This window comes from Myotis yumanensis, unplaced genomic scaffold, assembly GCF_028538775.1.
Source record: "Myotis yumanensis isolate MYYU_CA2020_CCGP unplaced genomic scaffold, mMyoYum1.0.hap1 SCAF_5, whole genome shotgun sequence".
Lineage (NCBI taxonomy): Eukaryota > Metazoa > Chordata > Mammalia > Chiroptera > Vespertilionidae > Myotis > Myotis yumanensis.
Window position 1 is genome coordinate 10,120,036 of NW_027223756.1, and position 24,390 is coordinate 10,144,425.

Here is a 24,390-nt window from a genome sequence, read left to right on the forward strand (position 1 = left end):
TGATATAATGTATGTGACAATAACAGAATATACTATAGTTTTCTATGGATACATAGATTTGTGTAAAGAAGTAGAAAATGGTCCAGGAAAAGCAAAGCATGTGCACACGTACCAGCATAAAAACACAGATTACCTTTGGAATAAAGGGATCATAAGGACATCAACCTTATCTCTATATTTAAGGTTGTTTCTTTTTTGTTTTTGTTTTTTACAAAGATAATATTCTCATTTAGTGCTTGGCTATTTAAAACCTATTAAAAAGAGAAAGCAATGCAATTGCTCTAAGTTGGAAGTAGAAGTTGTTGGAACCAAGGAGAAGTCAGGTTTTGTAGGGCTTATCAGTGTTTTGGCCATACATAGTATGATAGGCAGGAAGTTCAAAACCTACATTTTTGGATTTACTTCACAGAAAGGAATGTAGGGAATAGAAGACCATATTTCTCCCAAGCAGGCTAGGAGTATCCGAAGCTCTTTGCTTTCGGATCAAGAATAAAAAATCCTACATGTAAATATTGCCTATAAATGATGGCACAAAACCATGACAGCATCTGATTAAGCTCCTACCAGAAATTCATTTAGTGAGAGGAGTTAATGCCTCTGTGGGTGTGAGGCCTGGGAGATGGGGACAGATGATAACATCCCAGGTGATTCAGAGCAAACTTTAGGGCTTTGAGATGCAGATGAATATTAACACTCAATATTTTTTTCTGTAACAATGTCTGTCTCCAGGAACAGGATATCCTTTTAAAATAACATTTGAGATGGTTTGAGAATAGACACACAAGAACCCCAAAGTTCACAAGGTTAAAATGAGCTTCTATATGGCCTCAGCTTTGCCATTTATTAGCTATATAACCTCAAGGAATTTAAATGATCTGAGCTTCCTTTTCTCATCTGCAAAATGAGATTAATACTCATTAGGAGATTAATACTAATTCTTGATTCATAGATGGTGAGAATTAAATAAGATAATTCATATAAAATAGTTGGCTTGTAATGAGTGCTCAATAAATGGTATCCATTATTGTTGTTATTTTTATCACGAATGCTATTTTTTGCAACTAGTTATCATTGAGCAGGGACTGAAAAATCAGAATTCGTTTCTATCCTGGCTATGCCAACAACTAAAAAGGTGGCCTGTCTACCTTCAGTTACTCTCTGGAACAAAGTTTTCTTACTTGTCAAATGAGTTTAAAAATAAATTGAGATAGTGTGTGTCAAAGATAGAAAAAAGTTAGTGTTAAAATAAGTTTTATTTCTCCTTCTCTTCTCTCTCTCCTTCTCTTTTTCAGAATTGTTGGTACTGTTTCAGTCCAGTAAATATGGATTTAAGTTATATGCAGTAGTGTTAGAGGTGAAGTGATATAATTCAGCAATTACCCTTTTCATATTGATGTCAAACTGCTTTCTCTATGTAGACTCATGATTTTCATCGAGATTATTAAGGAGGGTCCAAGGGTGCTCACAAACTCAATGGCTAAGAAAAGAGGTTGATTTCTTTACTTTTCTGCCTAGTCTGGGAGGTAGCTGCAATCCATGGTACTTTCTGGCATGACACTATGTTTTCCAATTCCTACATCAGAAGCAGGGATCACATAAAAGTAATCAAAACAAAATGTGACCTGGATCACATACAAGTAATCATAACAAAATGTGACCTCCCTAATATTGCTGATATACCTGCACTCTCCTGTAGTAGTGAGAGAGATATTCAGGGCAATGAAATCACCTTTTGAAATACTTATTACAGTTGCCAGTGGGATCATGGCTATTGTTTTGCACTAAGAACATTAGATTTAAATTGGTGATAATATTCATTTACAATAACAAAGACTTGAAAATGACCTGTGTCCTTCAGTGGATGAATAGATAAAGAACATGATGTATATAGTAGAATATTATTCAGTTACGAAAAAGAAGGTAATACTGTCATTTGCGATAAAATAGATAAACAGATTTTGAGGGTGTTACACTAGTCGATGTCAACAGACATAAAAGAACAGATACTCATAGATGGAACTGGAGAGCATTATGCTAAGCGAAATAAGCCAGTCAGAGAAAGATAAATATCACATGATTTCACTCATTTGTGGAATATAATGAACAACATAAACTGATGAACAAAAACAGATCCAGAGACAGAGAAGTATCAATCAGACTGTCAAACCTCAGAGGGAAGGTAGCGGGGGGCGGGGGTAAGGGGGAGAGATCAACCAAAGGACTTGTATGCATGCATATAAGCCTAATCAATGGACACAGACACCAGGGGGGTGAGGGCATGAGTGGGGGGGGGGGGGGTAATGAGGAGATAAGGACACATAAGTAATACCTTAATCAATAAAGAAAAAAATAAAATAAAATAGGCGAGGCCAAATAAAAAAAAGAGAAAGAACAGATACTCTATGATTTCACTTATATGTGTAATCTAAAAAAGACTCATAGAAATAGAGAACAGATTGGTGGTTTTCAGAGTAGGTGGTAGGTGATCAAAAGGTACAAAGTTCCAGTAATAAGATCAATGAGTTCTGAGGATGTAATGTACAGCATAATGGCTATAGTTAATAATAGTATACTTGAAAGTTGTTAAGAGAGTATATCTCAAAAATTCCCAACATAAGAAATATAATTTATTATTACCTGAGATGATGGATGTGAACTAAACTTACTGGGGTAATCACTTTGCAATATATCCATATAGCAACTATTATGTTGTACACCTTAAACTAATAATGTTGTATTGTTTTCAATTATATCTCAATATAATATTATATCCTTATGTCAATTATATATCAATAAAACTGGGGAGGGGGAGAGATTCAAATTTATCCTTTCAAGGTCGGGCAATACAGGTGACCTGAGGTGACTCAGTAAAGAAGATGGAGTTTATACTGTAAGTCCATCATACAGTCTTGCACACCATACCTTTAAACACGCTCCCCACTCTGGCTGTCTCGGGTTGTCAGTGGCTAAAGACTATCACTCCAGTCTGTCAATATCACTTCTCTTGCACTTTCTTGTTCTTTCTGAGTTTTATTCATCTGTGTGGTTTTTTGGTTTGTTTCTTTGTTTTATCTAAAAAATGGAGACAAACCGGAGTGGCGGTCCTATTGTAAGTATAGATAGCACTTTTGGCTTAGCAACAAACAACAATGAATTCCATAGTGCGAAAGTCTCCCCTTTCCAATTTTCTGTTAACAGTTCTAATAGCATCAAAGGGGACATCATTCAATGTTAGAATGTCTTTACTTCTAGCATTATTAATTCCTTTAATAATGTCTTTCATATTTCTCTGGCATTTGTTCTTTTCTCTCTTTTTCACCAAGAGACCTCAGCCATAGACCCTTCTGTAGGTAACAGTGTGTAGTTAGAATTTAATGGACTTGTTCTGTTGTAGATATTTTTCTCTATTTCCAGATACTTTCACAACAAAACGTACTGGTTTTAACCTCTGTGATAATGATGTATGGTCACCTTTAAAATAAATGTAATACATTTTTAAAGTGAAGGAATAAAAGAAAAATACTACGGGCAGAGTGAGTAGTGGATGAGTGAAGTGTGATCACTGCCACCCCTTCCACCTGGTACTGTAATGACTCTATTTGTCCGAGGCTCCTTAATGGATTGCCCTTCTTCCCAGGATGGCAGGGCTTTAGTAAGCTCCTTAATCAGACAACAGTCACTGTAACTCCAGGACCTTAGCTTTAAGTGTAGGCCCAGGAAGTTGTCAATAAACACATATTGACAAAGTAAATGACTAAAAGTGAGAATAAAAGAAAAACCACAGCACATAACAAGGAGGACACAGTGCTTTCCCCCTAAGCAGTGGATTTTGCTTGTGTCAATGGACAAGTTAACAAAGGAGAGAGGGGACCAGCTATACGCATCTCTCTACCTGGGCTGATGTCCAATTTTGACCATTTATTTAGAGCAGGGGTCCTCAAACTTTTTAAACAGGGGGCCAGTTCACTGTCCCTCAGACCGTTGGAGGGCCGGACTATAGTTTAAAGAAAAACTATGAACAAATTCCTATGCACACTGCACATATCTTATTTTGAAGTAATAAAACAAAATGGAAACAAATACAATATTTGTATTTGCATGTGGCCCGCAGGCCTTGGTTTGAGGACTCCTGATTTAGAGCGATGTTCTCAAAGCAAGGTCCCACACCTAGCATCATCTGCACCACTTTACTACTTATCAATGCTAATTGTGGGGCCTTGCCCCAGACCTACTGCCATAGGAACTCTGGGGGTGAGGCTGGAAATCATGCTTCTCCTCTGAGAGCCCCAGAGGTGATTAGGAGACACACTACGTTTGGAAGGCCACTGCCACGTGGGCAACTGCACATAGGCAAAGCGGAAATTCTTAGGAGGAGGGGGATCAATCCACATTTGACCAGGTTTCAGGACCCTGAGGAGTGAGTACTCTAGTTGTCAAAATGATACATTGGTTTAAAGAAAAGTTGAAAAATACTCCTTTTAAAAAAATAATTCCTTGCATTTGCTACCTGCAGATAAAAGTAAGATAACATTGTCACATTCACTGTTTTTAAAAAAAATGCCATACTCCTTTTCTAAAACAGGAAAATAGGCACATTGAGTCATCCTGGTTTTCAAGTTCAAACTCTTGGTTTGTGAGGGAGCAAACCTAGACCGCGGATCCAAGAGGCTTAAAGTGTAGATTCCACCCATTTAATGAGACTGCAGATTGGGTTGGATGAGCCAGCACCGCTTTTTCGGTTATTTGGGATAACGGTGATATTGGAGTTTTCTCTCCCACCTTCCTGAGACAGAGCATGGAAGGTTAGAGAGAAATGGGAGGGGTTTGTCTGGACTGAGTGAAGAAGCCTATTTAAAACATTCTCTTCAAAGGAGTTCCCGGAACAATTATTACAGCTCATTTGCCTGCAAATGTGCTCTCTGTTGTTAATCAGTTAGTCATTAACCTCAGTAATATCAATGTGTTGTCACCATGCATTTCAAAGAGGTGAATGGAGATGGGCTGCCTGCAAAAGCTGCTTAAACTGAAGTAGCCCCTTGCGTTATTTCCTCTTCCAGGGTAAACTAACCCTCAAAACAAAGATTTTTATCTTGGGAACGCATTTTCCTTATTTAGGTTCTTGCCACTGTTTACTCTGATTGTCAAGGAAACGGTCTCGGGACCAAATAACACCCTAGGAAAAATCGGTGGATTAGGACAGAGATGAAATTGGGCCCAAGGTCTACAGTGTAGGGGCCGAGAGAGCAATTGCTCTGGTTTTTCTCTCCAGCAGAAACTCAAGTCTCAGATAAGGAAGTCAAAGAGGCTAAAGTGGGGACCATTAACCATCCAGAGAATAAACACTAATGTCCTTACACTGTGGTTTGTCTCCCCACAGTAGTCATTTAGAAAGCGCTGTGGATGCGAGGCCTGTAGTCTTTCCTTATATCCACCCTCCCTCAGGCCACCATCTGGCCCTGGGGTGCCTACCTTCCAGGATAGGCTTATGCACTGGGAGAAGGTTCCTAAGAGATAGTAGACAAATCATGTGGTGCTCACCAGAAAGCTGTGGACACCCTCAAATTGTGTGTAAGATTTTATACTACTCTGAATTTTTCTAAGGAGACATTCACTGCTTTCATCTGATTCATGATCAAGTTAAAAAATTGTTAGAAAAACTATCCCAAATTTTGTTTTTAATTAATATATATCAAAGTTAGTTATATTTCCTTTTATATAGAGTACCCTGAGTCACATAAAATAACCATTTTTATAGATCAAATATAGCTGAGTACCAGAAATTTCAGTTGGCTTAGATAGATAGATAGATAGATAGATAGATAAATAGATATTTTATGTAAACTTATAAAGGAGTGATGGTTTATTAAATAAGTTTTATGGAAATGAAAATAACACTTTCATAGAATTGTTACATACAGTCTATTTAGTAGTGCTATACTTGACTATATATGGATAAGTATGTGTTCAATGTTTGTATGTGGCTGTGTTTTATAAACACATAAGCTGTGATTAAAGCTTTATAAGACAGCCCTAACCGGTTTGGCTTAGTGGATAGAGCATCGGCCTGCGGACTGAAAGGTCCCAGGTTCGATTCCGGTCAAGGGCATATACCTTGGTTGCGGGCACATCCCCAGGAGGGGGTGTGCAGGAGGCAGCTGGTCAATGTTTCTCTCTCATCGATGTTTCTAACTCTCTATCCTTCTCCCTTCCTCTATGTAAAACATCAAATATATATATATATATATATATATATATATATATATATATGCTTTATAGGACATACCAGATAGATACACAGGCACTGGCAGAGTAATGAAAACATTTTGGTAGCATTATTTACCCCCCTCCTCCCATTGGTCTCTGGACTGACTGGGTGAGAGTTTTTATTTTTATTTTACAGAATCCAAATTTTAAAGGGCATTAGTGTACCTTATAAATAAAGGCATCAAAGTAAGAAGTCTCCAGATAATGAACAGGTCTCAACCTCTTAAGGCTGTGGCTAGATTCATTTCTGAGTATTTAAAGATTTTGTTTCCATACAGATCTCCCCCTGGTAAAAATGATAACCCCACAGACAGGCCCCAGAAGACACAGGGAGCATACAGCTATGTTAAATAAGGAGGCCTTATTGGTTATTGGACAAGGGCAGGCCGCCTCCAGGCTCCACACCCCACCTTGCACATTCCTTTCTTCTATTATGGCAATTTGCATACATAAAGCTATCAATTTAGTTAATTAGGTTTTAAAACTGCTGTTTAAATAAGGATGAAAATTTTTCCCTCCAATAAAACGACACAAATAAATTATTGCTGCTGTCATAGATTGCCCAGATGCTCTTTGCTTGGAAACTTCAAAGTGTAACTCTGATGTGAAAAGACTCCTAGTTAGGAAATATATATATATGAGAAATTATTTTATAAAGGGAAATTTTAACACATCTCAGAAAAAATAAAATAAAGAACCCTATCTTTCTCTATTGAGTGACAACTTAAGGAATTCCAAAAGTAAGCTTTTTTCCCTTTTGATAAAAATGACAGTAATAAAAATATGCCTTTATTATTTTTTTTGGTTCTCAAATTTTCAGATTATTATGGTTTCCAAACACCCAGGTATAGAAACGTTTTGAGCCTTTGTGGATGCTGAAGCGACCACTATGAAAGACACCGCCATTCTTCAGGGGGTCAACTTGGACTCACGTCGTTTGCTTCAGGTTGAATTGATCAACCAAGCCTTGGAATAAAATGTTTTGAGTTAAGATTTCAGCCGAAAAACATTCTTTTTTCTAACTCTCTGGTTCTTAAATTCACATCTGACATGGAAACCAGGTCACAAAGACCGGTTCTAGAAAGGCCCTAGGGAAGGACAGCAAGGGCCTTGGCAGAGCTCAAATCATCGTCATCATCATCATCATCATTATCATCATCACCATCTACTGTATATACATAGAAGGCTAAGTGGCCAACTGTCCGTCCATCCGACCATCTGACTGACCAACCAGCCGGTACATCTGACGCACAGTGGCAATTTAAGAATAAAAATTGACTCATGCATGCACGATACATATAAAGCTCTTGCTGGCACCAATTTGAATGTTGCGTTTGGTGGGAAAGTTCTTCTCAGAGGGGATTTTCAACAATGTTTCAGTGTTGTGCCACATGCTATGCGATCGGCCATAGTACAAAGGAGATTAAAGTACTGTAGTGTTTGGGGATGTTTAAGACAGTTGTCTCTTAAAACAACTATGAGGTCAGAGGATTCTGCTTATAGCTAATGGTTAGTAAAACTTGGGGGTGGAAAACTTGATAGGCATTTTCATTTAGGAATGGATATTATTGACATCCCCCATGAAATCATTTATAATGGACCTATGATTGAAGCTACCTTTGGAAATAGTATATCTATAGAAAATACTAAAAATATATCTAAACGTGCGATTCTTTGTCCAAAAAATGAGCATGTTCATAAGTTAAATGAAGAAATTTTGGATATACTCGATGGAGATTTTTCACACCTATTTGAGTGATGATTCCATCAATTCAACGGATGATGCCGAAAAGGAAAATTTTCCCATGGAATTTCTTAATAGTATTAGTCCTTCGGGAATGCCGTGTCATAAATTAAAATTGAAAGTAGGTGCAATCATCATGCTACTGAGAAATCTTAATAGTAAATGGGGTCTTTGTAATGATACTAGATTTATTATCAAAAGATTGCGACCTAATATAATAGAAACTGAAGTATTAACAGGATCTGAAAAGGGAGAGGTTGTTCTGATTCCAAGAATTGATTTGTCCCCATCTGACGCTGGCCTCCCATTTAAATTAATTTGAAGACAGTTTCCCGTGACACCAGCATTTGTGATGACTATTAATAAATCATAAGGACAATCTCTAGACAGAGTAGGAATATTCCTACCTGAACCCGTTTTCAGTCATGGTCAGTTATATGTTCTTTTCTCTCCAGTTCTAAGAACATGTGATATTAAAGTTGTAAATACTTCATCACAAGGGAAATTAGTCAAGCACTCTGAAAGTGTTTTTACTCTTAATGTGGTATACAGGGAGATATTAGAACAAATTTAATCAATTTATCAGTCACTTTTTTTAATGTATTTTATTGATTTTTTACAGAGTGGAAGGGAGAGGGATAGAGAGAAACATTGGTGAAAAAGAAATATTGATCAGCTGCCTCCTGCACACCTCCTACTGGGGATGTGCCTGCAACCAAGGTGCATGCCCTTGACTGGAATTGAACCTGGGACCTTTCAATCCACAGGCTGATGCTCTCTCCACTGAGCCAAACCAGTTAGGGCTCAGTCACTGTTTTTATCAACGCTGTTTTTTATCATGTTTTTGTTGTTTTCATATCATGTTTTGTTGTTTTTCTATCATGCCTTTGTTGTTATATCATGTTGACATTGTTTATTAATCAATTTATATATTATTTTCATATACATTTTACTAATTTTCTTTCATCTCTGACACTTCTATTATAGAGAAAGGGCAAATAGCGATATTAAAATATTTCTTCTAATTAATTTCCTTTCAGTGTGCATGAGCTCATGCACCGGGCCACTATAATAATAATAATAATAATACTACCAGCTTCCTCAGCTTCATTCCCATGTGTGTGGAACAAAAACATCCATTCAGAGATCAAGTGCTCCCTCCTCTCTTTAATCCAATGTTGCAGAATTAATGTGGTGACTTCAATTAATAATGAATAAAATGGTCCCCTTAAAATTAAAAAATAATTCCTCTTCTATTCCTGTTTATGGCAATGGATAACGTAAAACAAAAAGAATACAAATTTGATTCGTTTCTCTTGCAAGAAGCCACTTCAGCCAAGCTACTCTCAGAGTTTTTATTTTTATTTTTTCCTATAAATGCTTACTTTAGTCTTGATGAAGACTTAATGGAGGGGCAGCCTGAGATTTCTACTGAAAAGCAGTGTCTGATAAACGCCTTCCATCACCAATAGGAAAGCAGAGGTAATCTTTAAAAATAAATAAGTAGCCCTGGCTGGTTTGGCTCAGTGGATGGAGCATCAGCCTGCAAACTGGAGGATCCCGGGTTCGATTCTGGTCAAGGGCATATGCCTTGGTTGTGGGCACATCCCCAGTAGGGGCTGTGCAAGAGGCAGCTGATGGATGTTTCTCTCTCATCGATGTTTCTGGCTCTCTATCCCTCTCCCTTCCTCTCTGTAAAAAAAAATCAATAAAATATATTTCAAATAAATAAACAAATAAATAAATAAGTAAATATCTTCGGAAAAAGCTCAGATGATTTGACTGGGAATAAGGCACCCTTAAGTGAGAACTGAGAGGGAGACACCACACCAGTCCCATCACATTAAAATGCTAACAGAGCGGGTGGGTGGCTGCTGAATATCAGGTAAAGTTTCAGTTTCCTTAGGTTTTACCTTCTGTGAGGGCTGTTCCACCAGAACGTTCCAGGGAAAGCACCACTCACAGCAGGTGGAAGCGTTGATGGAAAGGGTGACGCCTAAAGAACCCTTAATCAACAGCTCATTTTGCTTAATTCTTCTTCCTCTGACAGTTATTCTCTGCAATGAATCACTGCACGCCAGACAGGTTTTGAGAGAAGCCAGATGAAGAGGAACCGAAGACACAGAAAACCATGATCCCAGAATAAACAGCCTTCGTCATTTAATGTTATAATAAATGGATCCAGTTGTGACGTGCCGTTTCCACCGCGAAGAGGTCTCCTGTGAAATCTGCACGTGTCTCCACGTTGGGCCACTGACAACAGCAGGACAGTCCGTCCTACACCTGCTATTACTAGCAGCAGGCACCTGCCGTCAGCATCCCCCTGTTCAAAATGGGGACGAGGGGAACCCAGTGTTGCCGAGAACTATCAGACTCACTGCTTTCAGGATCCAAGGAATCAATGTATCCGGGGGATCAGGGACACAGCAAGAGAGGCAGAGTCTGCGCCATCCCTGGCCCTGCCTTTGCTGGCCTGAGCTCCGGGTAACAAAGGTCTGCCTGCTTTTTCGCCATTCTCCATCCTCAGGATCTGCTCCAAGACTGAAAATTCAGAGCCCTTGCTGCCCTATCGGAAAACTGGGAGCGGGGGCGGGGTGCATATCCAGCAGGGATGTGACCGGAGAGAATCAATCACAGTCCAAGTGTTCACTGATTCTTTCAAATATAAAACGTGTAAACAAGTGTAAAGGGAAAATGCGACCAACAATAACAACAAGTAATGCTTTTTGATAAGCTGCTGACAAGGAAGGTTTGGGTGGTGTTTTATTTACTTTAGAGACTGGCTTTGAAGATCATAAGACATTTGCCATGTGACGACGCAATGTGTTGGGTGTTTACCTCCAGAAAGAACTCCAAGAAAATAAAGCAGCAAACAGGAAAAGAACTGGAAACTATTGTAACACTGCCCTACCTCAGGACATAGCAATAGCAATCCAAGTCAAGAGCTGGGAACAACTTAAACATCATCAGACTCTGCCCTGGCTGGTGTGGCACGGTTGGTTGAGTATGGTCCTGTGTTCTGAGAGGTTGCCAGTTTGATTCCCAACCAGGGCACATGCCCAAGTTGTGGGTTCGAGCCCCAGTGGGGATGTTTCTCTCTCTCTCTCTCTCTCTCTCTCTCTCTCTCCTGTTCCCTTCTTCTCTCACTAAAATCAATTTTAAAAAATCTAAAATATTACCAGAATCTATTTTTCTTGGTTTCCACAGATAAACACAAGGACACACAAATGGTCCAAAAATAAATTCTAAAAGTACTTCTGTCTCCCTCTCCATAATATGTGTTTTGGGAGTTCCTCTCCTATGCCTCTATTTCTCTCTCTAATTAATAATCTGGTCTTAATTATTATAATCCATTCTTGCTATGAGAACTTGTTACTGAGCTATGATTAAAGTCTGCTATGGTTCACATGTTGCATTTACATCTTTATAGTCTCCAAAATAATCATAATGTTTTCAGTCCCTTTGTCTAGAGCAAATAAGTTCGTTCCTCAGTTTCTAATAATATTCATGGCAAAACATACCTGTTTCGACATTGTGAATGAGTCTAAGTCAAAATAAATAATCAAATAAATAAAATCAAACAACAAAACCCTTCAAGATAATTACATTACTTTATATTTTATTCCCAAATGAGTAGAATGGATGACAATTGGGAACAATAAACTGTTACTGGAGTAAATGTGGGCTACTGAAGCCAGAAAATAACTGAAAGACATTATTTACAATTTGAGTGTAGACATATAATATATGTACAGGGGTAATGATACCGCTATAGTAACCCTAGTTATTAATAACTGGAAAGAAGCAAAGAAAATGCCAAATATTATGGGCAGGCCATTTGTGCAGCCTTGCCAAAAAGCTACAATTTAGATGCATGCTCAGGAAAGTTTGAGTGACATCAGGAAGGCATTTGTCTGTTAGTCATACCTGGGGGCCAGAGGAAGCATGGCCACTGCCAGTGTGGGAAGATGAGATACTTAAAGGAGTTCTCTCTCTCACCTCTTGATTTGCACTCCTGGCTTGTGGGGCTTTCACACGCCTGCATCCGCCCACAAGGCTCACAGGCATGTAAGCCCCACACACGAGGGACTAACGGACTCCAGCTAGCTAGCCTAATGCTAACCCGGACCCAGCTCCACATGCAAAGGGAACTCTGGACCCTGGCTTTGCTTCGAGCTCTGCTGAAGCCGCAGTTGAGCATTTTCCAGGACTTGATTCAGAGAAATGGAACTTCAGAAACTGAGAGATGTCATTCCACTCAAATTAAAATCACTCATCCTCCCGTGCGAAGTCTCAGAAAATTCTTTTTCTCGAGATATTGTGAGGACCCCTCTCCCACTAGCAATGAAGAAAGACAATCCACACATTTCTCCAGTAACCGTGAGACAGAATTTTAAAGTGTGGATTTTCTGATGGGAAACTAATGATCTATTAAGTTCTCAGGTGCGGGAATCCGCGATGGCAGTGACAGGCGATGCTGCTGCTAAGTGCTATGTGGTTCTGGGCAGAAAGATGTCTGGGGGGAGGGCAATGGGTGCCCCTTCAGAAAGAGCTGCAGACCTCAGTCAATATTCAGGTCCATTCACCCCCTCCCGCTCTTCTCTCTCCTCCTCCCAGCAATCTGGCTCCTGGTGGGTTTGTTCTCCAGAATCTCATTGACGCTTCAGACCCTTCCCTAATGAAATGTTTGTCAGCTGCAGCACGGAAGATGTCCCCCAAGAATCCGGATTCGCCTTTGCTGTCCACGAGCCTCTCTGTGATTTTGTTTCTCCCCAGAGAGATGAGGTTCGTGGTGAGTTGGTTTACTCCTGGAGTCTATTCCTGATCTGGTATATCCATCTCCCCATATACCTATGTATTTAGTTATCCTACATTTTCCCAATAAAGGATAGAACTATCTGCCTGATTTTAAGTGTTCATGTATGAAATAACCCTAAAATACTTCTTTCTAAAGCCTCTCTCTCTCTCTTTTTTTTTTCCTGGACGGTGGGGAAAGCTGCTTTGAAATACAGGTTTTGATCAATTTTATATTATCCCTTTTTCAAGTCTCTAATGTCTATTTCAAGGGATGTTTTAACACTGTACGTTTTACAGCAGCTCATAACTGATAATGAAGACTTTCCAGTACTATTTCTCCTTTGACACCTGAATTGCAAACTGAGATTTAAATATATAGTAATTATGAATGATATCACAGCTGAATATTAGATTAGAGTACAGAGTATATAAGACATCACAAATTCCTTTGCTAATGCTAAATTCCCAACCAAGGGAGGCTCAAAAAGGCATCCGTGGGTCCTAGAAACAGAGGTTCTTTTCTTCCTATGCTCAATGGATTGTGCATAGACTTTCTTTAAAGGAAAACCTAAAGAGACTATGTCAGCATCAAATAAAATTGCTACTTTGTGTTCCTATGGATTTAGATTATCTGGCACAGGAGCTTTAGAACATTTGAATATTCTTAAGGAAGCATATTCCATAGAAAATAACTTTTGATAGGTAAATAATACCAAACTTTAATCATTCTAGTGTTCCAATTTAAGAACAAGTTCATGGATAACTCTATTCGGTTCACCAAGGAGATTCAGTGATTTTCAATACAAAGCATATAGAAAACCTTTCATCTACAGTCTTTGATTTCCTCGGCGGAATATGGAAAGCACAGCTGACTAAAACTTCTTGAAAGGAAGGCAGGCGATTCTGAGACACTTTAACTGAAGCATGTAATATGCACCTACTTTGTCTAAAGCACTGACCTAGTGAGGCTTTAGAGATTAATATGCAGAACCCCTGCCCTTAGAAAGCAGGATACACTGTTTTTTTGTGTGTGTGTTTTTTTTTAACACTAATTTGACAGCAGACTGCGATGCGTTGAAATTGTGTCTTCAAATACAAGAGCTAGGTTATCAATTCAACAAGACAAATTAAGGCAAACATCACTGATTGTCAAAATCATCCTTGAAACTTCTTTGAATCTGGAGGACCTGGGTTCTGGGAAGTTCAAAAAGCTAAGGATTGCCCTGACTGGTCTGGCTTGGTGGATGGAGCGTCAGCCTACGGACTGAAGGGTCCCGGGTTCGATTCCAGTCAGGGGCATATGCCTTGGTTGCGGGCGCATCCTCAGTGGGGAGTGTGTGTGTTGGGGGGCAGCTGAACTGATGTTTCTCTCTCATCAATGTTTCTGACTCTCTGTCCCTCTCCCTTTCTCTCTGTGAAAAACCAATAAAATATATATATAAAAAAAGGCTAAGGATTTACTGGTCCAATACTTTGATTTCACTTTGCCCTGAGGCTTCCTATCCCTGAGGGTGGTGGAGGCCTGGGTCTACTTGAAACAGGTAGGAGAGGGGACAGGAGATGAATGGGAGGTGGTGAGGAGGAGGGGGTGGGGATATGCCATGGGGAAGGGAGGGGTTAAGGAGATTAATCACTGTTTACCTTCCCAAGGGTGTGGAGTTTGCATTCTTGTAAGTGAGGGTATCCGGTACCCCTGCTATGTCTCCCCTGGAACTAAGTCACAGCTTCAGATGTTATTTTGGGAGCCATGGCCTTCAGGGTGCCCGTGCCTTTACATTCATGATAAGAACCCTCTTGCACAGGTATTTCCTGCTGGTAATGGCTGGTTCTTAGTCTAAGGGGAGAAACTGTAAGACCACAGTGTCTACTTCCAGAAATGGGGGGGCATTAATTAGTCCTTCCTTTGGGCCATTGCCTTACACCCATCCCTAACCCCTATGCTCACCCTCCCAACATTGTGGATTTATTATGGAATAAAGCAACTCCTTTGAAAGCAGGGGCCAACCATAGTCTATCACCACTAGCATTGCACAGACCATACACTTTTTGAGGACATCGTTAACCCAGACTTTAATGCAGGAAACATACAGAGAGAGTGAAATAGCAAATGTATTTGTAAGACCTCTGCTCCCCTACACGGTAATGGCTTAACGCTTTGGCATTAATTCCATTTGTCAAGCTGCAAGATAAATACATGCACATCAGACACTTTCCCAGCATTTGTTCAAAGGGCAGGCAGTGAAGACCACTATTTAAATGGGAAATGTGTCCATTCGTTTTGAAAACAAGGCAGCGCCTCACCAGTCACAAAGCATGTCAATCTTTTTAAAGAGATAGTGCCATTTCCAGAACAAAGTAACTGCTATGTAGGCTTAATCTTTCTACAATACTCTATAATAATAAAAGCGTAATATGCTAATTAGACCTGACGACCTTCCAGACGAAGCCAGGGCTGCGAGGGAAGCCCGGTCCCGGGTGCCAGAGGAAGCCAGTGCCAGCAGTCAGGGGAAGGAAGGCCTACTCTTGCACAAATTTTGTGCATAGGGCCTCTAGTGATAATAATAAAAATCCTGAAATCCTAAAGCAAGGTAGATGCCTCATAGTATCTAGTACTTGAAAGTTAAAAGTCAAAATACCTAAAACCCTGACCAGTAATATTTTTATTTAGGATGTCAGTGCATATTTATTAGGACTTTCATCTAATATTATCTCAGAGTTTCGAACCTTGGACAAACTGCATTGAGTTTTCCATCCAATGAAGCTTCCTACATGCAACAATATTCACACATGGATACATTATCACATCTTGAAAGACATTTCCATATTTCTCCTTATGCCTCTTGTCTAACTTGGTCTCTATTTACAGGGTGGGGCAAAAGTAGGTTTAAAGGTGTGAGTACGTGAAACACAGAGGTTATTCTTGTATTATTATGTATTAATGATTGTATCACTTTCCACAGGAACAACTGTAAACCTACTTTCATCCTGTGTATGGGAATCCCTGGTTCACTCTCTTCTTTAGAATGATTATGTTTAGTTTGGTTCTTTTCCACAGCACCCCAAGTGGTCTAAAGCCTCAAGTTCTCATGTATGACCTCAACCAAGTATTTTCCTTCAAGAGACCATCTATAGTAAAAAGAGAATCATCAAGAATGAATCAAACAATATAGACATTTCAAAACACTATGCCTAGACACAGCTTTTCTGAGCATAGAAATATATACATTGTTTTTTTGTTTTTTTTCCGGGAAAGAAAACCTGTAACATCATTCATAGTGTCAACAATTCCATGCTGTAGGGAAATTGGTCAAGAAAAATATAGCTTGTTCTGTTTTGTAGTCTTCTTTCACTGCGTTCCTTCTCATACTGGTTAACCCTCATCACACTGCTCTGCTTAAATCTCTCCAGATGACTTCCCATCTTAGTGAAGATCAAAAATTCTTTTTTCTCCTTTTTAAAAAAATATTTATTGTTGAAAGTATTACATAGGTCACCCTTTCCCCCTCACTGACCCCTTCTAGCCTGTGCCCGCCCCCCACCCCAGGCCTTTTCCACTCTATTGTCTAAGTCCATGGTTATGCATATATGCAACAAGTTATTTGATCTCTTTCCATCCACCCTCCCACCCATCAATCCATGCCTTTCCTCTGAAAATTCTTAATGTGACTTTTTAAATACTGCCATCTCTCTGGCCTTTGGGTCTTTGTACTTCCTGCTCGGTCAGGCTGGGTAGCTTTCCTGCCCCTTATTTCTTGGTTTCCTTTGTTCTTTCCTCCTAAATCATCTCCTAAAGGCAGCCTTTCCTGACAACCCATGTCCACTCCCTTGCTCTCCCCTTACCCTTCTCTCTTTCCCAGCCCCCTTCCATCCCTGTGGCATAGTATAAGCAATTTTTTACTGACTCAGCTCATTGCCCAGCTCCTAGAACATCGGAAAGTCATTCTATGGTATAGGACAGTCACTCAATAAGTCCTTGTTAACGAATCCTTTCTCTCTTTCTTCCTTTTTAAAAATATAAGTGTAACCTCTCATGAAAACAACTGAGGAAACCAACACCTCAAAGAGTTTTGTCCAGCCACCGTTCCAAATCGATCTCCGCTAACATGAGACCGGGGGTAATTATGACCTGCTAGTCGGTACTTTTCGATTACATTGTACCTTTAATAGAGTTTTCCGAAGCTATAGGAGGTGGAAAGGGAGAATTGAACACGCTATGCTAACTTTAAGTTGCTGTTTTATAGGTATTGAATACCATTGGGTGTGTCATAAAAAAGGAACTACTAAATCTGGAGTGACTGAAAATAAGCAAGCATGTTTAAAAGGCACCCCCTGAAATAAATAAGACAATAGAAGCTGCCCTTTCAGAATGCTTCTGAATTTGCAGTGACTTTCAGCTTCCTGTCTTCCCAGCTCTAAGGCCCATGAGTTCAGGGCCTCTGTTTTGTTTGTTTTCCCAGCCCCTGGCACAGTGCACCTGCCGCGTAGGATATGTTCTTTAGCTGTTAGGTTAAGTTGATGCACATATCCTGCGTCAGGCAGGCTCTGTACTGACACTTCCTTTCTCTTATTCTCACGAAGAAGGGGGAGGGAAGAGATCAATCAAAGAATTTATACGCATATATGCATAATCTATGGACACAGACAATAGTGGGGTGAAGGCCCGGGGAGGAGACAGGAATGGGGAGGAGGGAGGCCAATGAGAAAAAAAGAGGACATCTGTAATACTTTAAAAAATAAAGATAAGTTTTAAAAAATCCATTAGGAAGCTCCCGCTATTACCCCCATTTTACAGATAAAACATTTAGATTAGGCTCAGAGAGTTTAAAAAGAGTGCCTTTGAGAACCTTTAAACTCACCTTTCCTACCCTCACCAATTTCATCTATTTGACTAACCCTATGTTCAGATAAAACACCGTCCGTCCCAATGTACTATACACAGTTTCAAAAGAAATTTGTTAAATTACTCATGTTATCTCATGTGAAATGTAAGAGCAATCGTGTAGGTAAGAGACAGAGGTATCCTCCTACGTGGTTACACACTGGAAAATAGTCTGATGATGAGATTTCTTACAATGATGCCTAGGGGTCAACAATCAGATTTTTATTCCACTTTGAAATACTGGGATTCTAAAGAGATTACAACCTAAGCAATATTATCACATACCAAAATAACTAAAAAAAAAAAAAAAAAAAAAAAAAAATTGCCAGAGCTAAAACAATATAACATGTTTAAAGCAGTATGCTGTCAACTCTGAATCCGAATTCATTTCTAGAGTTGCAGTATGAAAGTCAATATCGGAACAAACATCTAAATTAAAAACTAGAGACCCCTGAGTATAAAACTCTGTAAGGATTATCATTTTTTACTACCCATTTATATCTGATAAAAACCTCAATTGAAAACTTTCAAATTTATAATTATATATAGCACACATGAAACACTATGGCCAAGAGACTTAAACTATCAGCACTATTATAACACTCCGAAGCAAAACAAGGATAAAATAAATAAACCAATGAATATTTTTTTTAAAAAAATCTAATTATGAGTATCTCTGAGTCCTGTCTTTGCCTCTATACATCATATAAAATCACGTAATGTGTCACAATCACATGGATGCCATTGTGTCCTCTTCCCTGACCTCTATAGCTCTGTGATTTTTATTAAATGTATTACTTCACACTTCATTGGGGTTATTTGTGTGCATATCTGACGCATCCTACTAAATTGTGGCTGGAGAATCGCCATCTCTCAAACACCATGCATTGTGTAGAACAGGTGTTAATTAATGTGTTTTTAAAAAATGATAATTTAAAAAAGAAGGTGCATAGGAAATATCTAACACAAGAATAAAAATATATGCAAAGTGGAATGTGTAGAGACAGAGTTACAGAAATGATGCCGATGCTAGTGAAGTTCATTGACGACCTGAAGACTTCCACCGGCTCCTGGCTGCAAGTCAAAGGAGGGCCAAGCAGAGAGCCCAAAGCCTCCAGGATCCCGAAGGAAGTAGCTTGGTTAGACAGCCAGGGACCAATGTAACGAAGCTGAACTACCCTGACGCTTTTCCTGAAAAAACGATTCTGGACCACCTGCAGCAGAGTAACCTGAGGTGTTGTTTAAAAAAAAATAAAATTTGCCAGCCAGACAATAACTGTGGACCTGCTGGATAAGACTTTCTCTTGTGGAATAAAAAGAAAAAAAAGAAAAGAAAAAAGGAAGTATCCAAGGTGAATTAGGCCCTTTGAGGATTGAGACTCACTCATGTAGCCACCATCTTCAATGTTATTGCGTCACCTTGGAGAAGTTGGGGGCTGAGAGGGGTCAGGGTGCGGGGAAGTAACTCCAATGGGCTCCTCATCATGTAGAAGATTAGAAAAAGGTGCCCCTTGAGGGTGGACATAACATGCTGGTAAGTGCTGAGTTTAGACAGAGGAGTGTATAGGAATTCAAACCTACCACCACCATTCTACTTGGTGCTTTCGGGCAGAGCATAGACTGCCTAAGTGTGTGTGAAGGCTCTGTGTACCCTGCCTGCTAAGGACCAAAATATACAGCTACCATCTTCCAAATGGGAGAACAAATCCCAAGCCTTACTATACCCTTGACCTTAAAGTAGCCTTTTTTTTTTTTTTTTCTACCAGAATTCTGGGGAGGGGGGAACCCCAGTCGGATATGTAAAAGCATTTCCTGATGGAGAAGTTATTAAACACCACAGTAGGCAGGTAATAACGCCTGACTGTCTAGTGTGGGGTAAATGACCTCTTTACCAAAAACCCGGCTGGGGAGTTGGGGACAGGATCATGTTTCAAATTCTCTTATAGCCACAGGAGATCACATTTTTATTACCTAAAGATGCAAAAACATTTTGGCACATGCTGAGCGTAGGCAATTCCACTCTAGCCTAAGTGGCCTTTCAGATGCAGAGACCTTTTTAAAACCCTACTCTAGGAACATTTAATATTTAAAATCATTTGAGATGAAAGCATAATATCCAATTGTTACAGACTCTCTTACTTGCCTAATTATGGCAAGCGATGCTGTCAATGGTGAAACATTTTCTGGAGATTAACTTTGCACAATTAGCGCTTCTGAGCCAGCCAGAAAATTCTTTAAAGTGTGCCACGTATTTTGCAACAGCGACTGGCCAGCAACTCATTTTAATATTTACAGACAAAATGATATTTGGATAAAGTAAAGGTCAGACTCAAAAAGAACAAAACAAGGCAGAATGACATTCTGAATGAAGTTCCAGGTTTTGGGTCTCCACTTGGCAGCCAATGTGACGAGACAAAAATAGAAATGAATCTCACTGCTTCCTCTCGCTGTTCAGTCCCACCCAAACTCAATGTCTAAGATAACTTTAAAAGCATTGAAAAATCCCTCGAAGAAAGCCACACCATTCTGCAAAACTGTAATGTTTGTTTCTTTCAAAGCATGAAGATGTCCTTATACTGCTTTAGGCCAGTCTGCATTTAGTACCGGGCCCTACTGTAGTATATATGGATGATTTGTAATTAGAACTCCTTGTTCTAAGCATGAGAACATTTTCTTTTTTCCTGTCAATGACAAGAAGCATGACAAAGGAACATGAAAAATCCATCTCGCTCCCCACAAAGGTGGTGTGATTCCAACTCTGGCTGCTCATCACAGGATTCAGGGATGCATTCTAAAACTATAGTTGCCAAGTTACACTCGCGGTGATTTTAATTTAGTAGGTCTCTATTTTCTCAGAGTACCTGGAGGGAATTCCAATCAGCCAGGCTGAGAAATCCCTGGTACAGAGGATGACTTACATATCAGAAATGCAAGACTCCCGAAGGTCTTCTGTATGTCTGACATCGCTTTATCAACCGACCCACTAAAAATGGAATTCCATTAACAGGAAGTGACAACCTTTTATTCTTCAGTTAGAAATGCAAACACTATGAGAACAGGAAACATTAATTAACATAATTTGTGATGATCACTGCCAACCTGTGCAGAGTCTCGTTGAACCAGGCCCTTACGCGGCCATGGAGGAATGCACAGGTATGTGTGGAGCTCTGTAAGACAAGCACAGCAGACAGCAGAGAGTGGTGATTAAACATTGCTCCAGTCCATAGTGCGTTTGCTTCCTGTGGTCACTGCTGTTGACCTGTGTGCCTTGAGCAATTTACTTAACCTCTGATGGGATGACCCACGTCCCATGTGGTTCAGGGTTCGGGCTCTGGAGAAGGGCCACGTGCAAATGACAGAGACTAGACAAGAAATAATAATTTGGAAATTGGGCTGCCAGGTGGGAGCCCAACGCAAGAGGAAGGACTCCACTTGTGCTCAGGCCTTGCCATCCTTTTATTCAGTTTGGGATATACCTATAGCCCTTAGGCAGGCAATTCCAGTAACAGACAGACTATCTTAACAGTAAGGATTTACATGACTATCAGGTGGGGAAGTTGCTTCAGCTATCATTGTCTCAACTACACAGGCGGTGCATAGCTCTGACCTTTGCCAGGGCTCAAGTTTCACCAGCCTTCTGGTTTCCTTGTCCACACCTCTCTGCTAGTGAAGACAACGGGCAGTTTCCAACATATTTGAGCCTCATCTGTAAGTGAAAATAATCATACTCACCTCATAATATTTTAGTGAGAAATATATACATATAAAGTATTGGAGTAATTTCTGATACATGCAAATGCTCAATAAATATTATCTAGAATTAGTCATACGAACACTCTACAATTTACCAATTTCTAACCTATGGTTCAGATGGCCTATTTTTTTTGTTTGTGTTTTTTTGAGATGGTCTATGCCAGGGGTCCTCAAACTACGGCCCACGGGCCACATGCAAATACAAATATTGTATTTGTTCCCGTTTTGGTTTTTTACTTCAAAATAAGATATGTGCAGTGTGCATAGGAATTTGTTCATAGTTTTTTTTTAAACTATAGTCCGGCCCTCCAACGTTCTGAGGGACAGTGAACTGGCCCCCTGTTTAAAAAGTTTGAGGACCCCTGGTCTATGCTTTTAAAAATTACTAATTTCATGGTCTCCCCTCCAAAATGTTAGCAAGTTTGCAGATGAATCTCCGTCTGAAAAGGCCTGCATGTGATCCCACAGCTAGCCAGCAGGGTAAAGGGAGAGCTACAGTAGTGAGACTATCTGAAGCGAAGAAAAACAAGGAACTGGATTGGGAAAGGAGTATGACAGGTGTAAACATTTAAGTCTTAAGTTAAATTTCTACGTACACAATGCTAAATACTCACCAGCTTTACAAGTCTTCCCTGTTTTCTTCCCCCCTATTCCTGATGTCTGCTTCCAGAAGACACCAATTCTCCATGCTTTAACCTGTTTTTCAGGTGGCATTTAATTTACCTTCCCATTTTTATATAACGTGTTCAAACTGTGGTTTTTGCTATAACTTTTCAATGTTAGGTATTTTCTAATCATGTCTTATTTTGGAAAATAAGGATGAATCCTTTCCAACCACTCTCTCAACACATATACTCCCCTCCCTCCTAGCCTTTTAATAAAGCTGTACCATAACCTTTTAATTTTTTGATTTAACAAATGATGTCACATTGATCATACAAATACTAAACCTTATAGAGCCGTGTCATATGATACCAGTGCATTTCCTCTCTGTAATATGACCTTGTTTTTCATGCACTCAATATCCTATGTGTCTATCTCTATTTCACACACAAACACTAAAGTGACTAATATGACCATTTCTCTCTTGCTTCACTGTGGCCTGGCTGGTTCCTAGGACTGCTGTCTAGTCATCTACCTGGTACCTCCCCTCAATACCATCCTGGGAACTCCCATGGCCTCTCTCTGATGGCTGGGTTTCATAGGGGTCTTTCTTGATTACTTCCCTGTTTGGATAGACCTTATTCTCCATCAGCTTTGGGGGTATTTCATTAAGACCTATATCCTACTTCTAACTTTTTAAAAATATATATTTTTATTGATTTTTTACAGAGAAGAAGGGAGAGGGATAGAGAATTAGAAACATCGATGAGAGAGAAACATCGATGAGAGAGAAACATCGATCAGCTGCCTCCTGCACATCCCCTCCTGGGGATGTGCCCACAACCAAGGTACATGCCCTTAACCAGAATCGAACCTGGGACCCTTCAGTCTGCAGGCTGACGCTCTATCCACTGAGCTAAACCGGTTAGTGCCTACTTCTAACTCTCATTTGATAATTTGGATATGGGAGGAATTCTAGACTGCAAATAATTTTCTGTTTGTTTTGTACTCTTTCTGATTTATTAAAACAATCACCTTCAAGTTCCTGGTTGTCAATAATGCAATTAAAATACCTATGGTGTGATTTTAAATATGGTGTTCAACAGGGGGAAAGGTAAACGATTATGTTTGTATCACTTGAGGTACAAACATCTGTACTAGTGGATAAATTCTCAAAACTTAGTAACACAACACAATGTAAGTTTGTTTCTCTCTAACATAAATTAGGTATAGCTGAGGGTATCTTTGTGTTTGCTCCTGTAGGGAGGTTCTGCTCTGTAGTATCCAGGGACCTAGCATCTATCTTCAGCATATGGATGGGTGTTAATGTCCAGCTAGCAGGTGGGGGAAAAGAGAGAGGCGGTATGGTGAAGAGGTTTTTAAGTGTCAAGCCAAAGTGGCCCATGTCACTTTCAACCATGTATCATTTGTCAGAAATCAGTCAAATGGCTATAACTAGTATCAGTCCCCTCTCCTGGCCGATTCAATAGCATTTGATCTGATGTGTAGATATTTAGCTTCCTTACTATACGTAGTCCCAGCATGATCAATACCAAAATGCATCTCCAATCTGGTCTACTTTACATCTTATTTGCCAAAAGAGGATTACAATTATAGTCTAGTGTGTGCGTAGGCATAAATAGAAATTTTTGTAAGCTGGTACCTTGTTACTGAAGAAAAGTCTAATTGCTCCAGTCACCATAATTTGACATAATTGGCTATGGGCTTACATCATAGTAGCATTACAGTAAATTAGGTAATATCCCATCAAATTGAAAATACACCCCTGGCTATGACTTTGAAAGAGAAATGTCACCTCTATTCCATTTTCTGCCACAATGTTCAATTAATCAGATTTGTCCAGAAAAACTAAATTCATTGAATGACCATTAAAAGTGTGGCAATAATAATGATGATGATAATAGTAACAATAATAGGTGGCATTTATTGTGTTCTAAATGGGTGCATGGTACTAAGCTGAGCTCTTTATGGGCTTTTTCTACTGTGGTTCATACAATAAAACATGTGATAGGTAATATTTTTATCCCTAGTTCACAGATGAGCCACAGAGAGTCTTAGAATCAGGTCACAGTTAGGATACATACTGGTTTCAAGCCTGTGCTATTCAAAAAGAGAATGGTCTTCCCACTCTACCAGGCTTCTCTGCATGATGCCCAAGAATTTAAACAGAACCTTTTACAAATGTCTAAGGTGTGATGTGTCTTTCTGATTCTATCTCCATCATTTATATGCATTCTCTATGCCATTAAAAATGTAGGTTTGAATTACAAGAAACCAATGAATAGTTTCAGTATCTCTGAATCTTTTCTTTTATTTTCACAAAAATCTT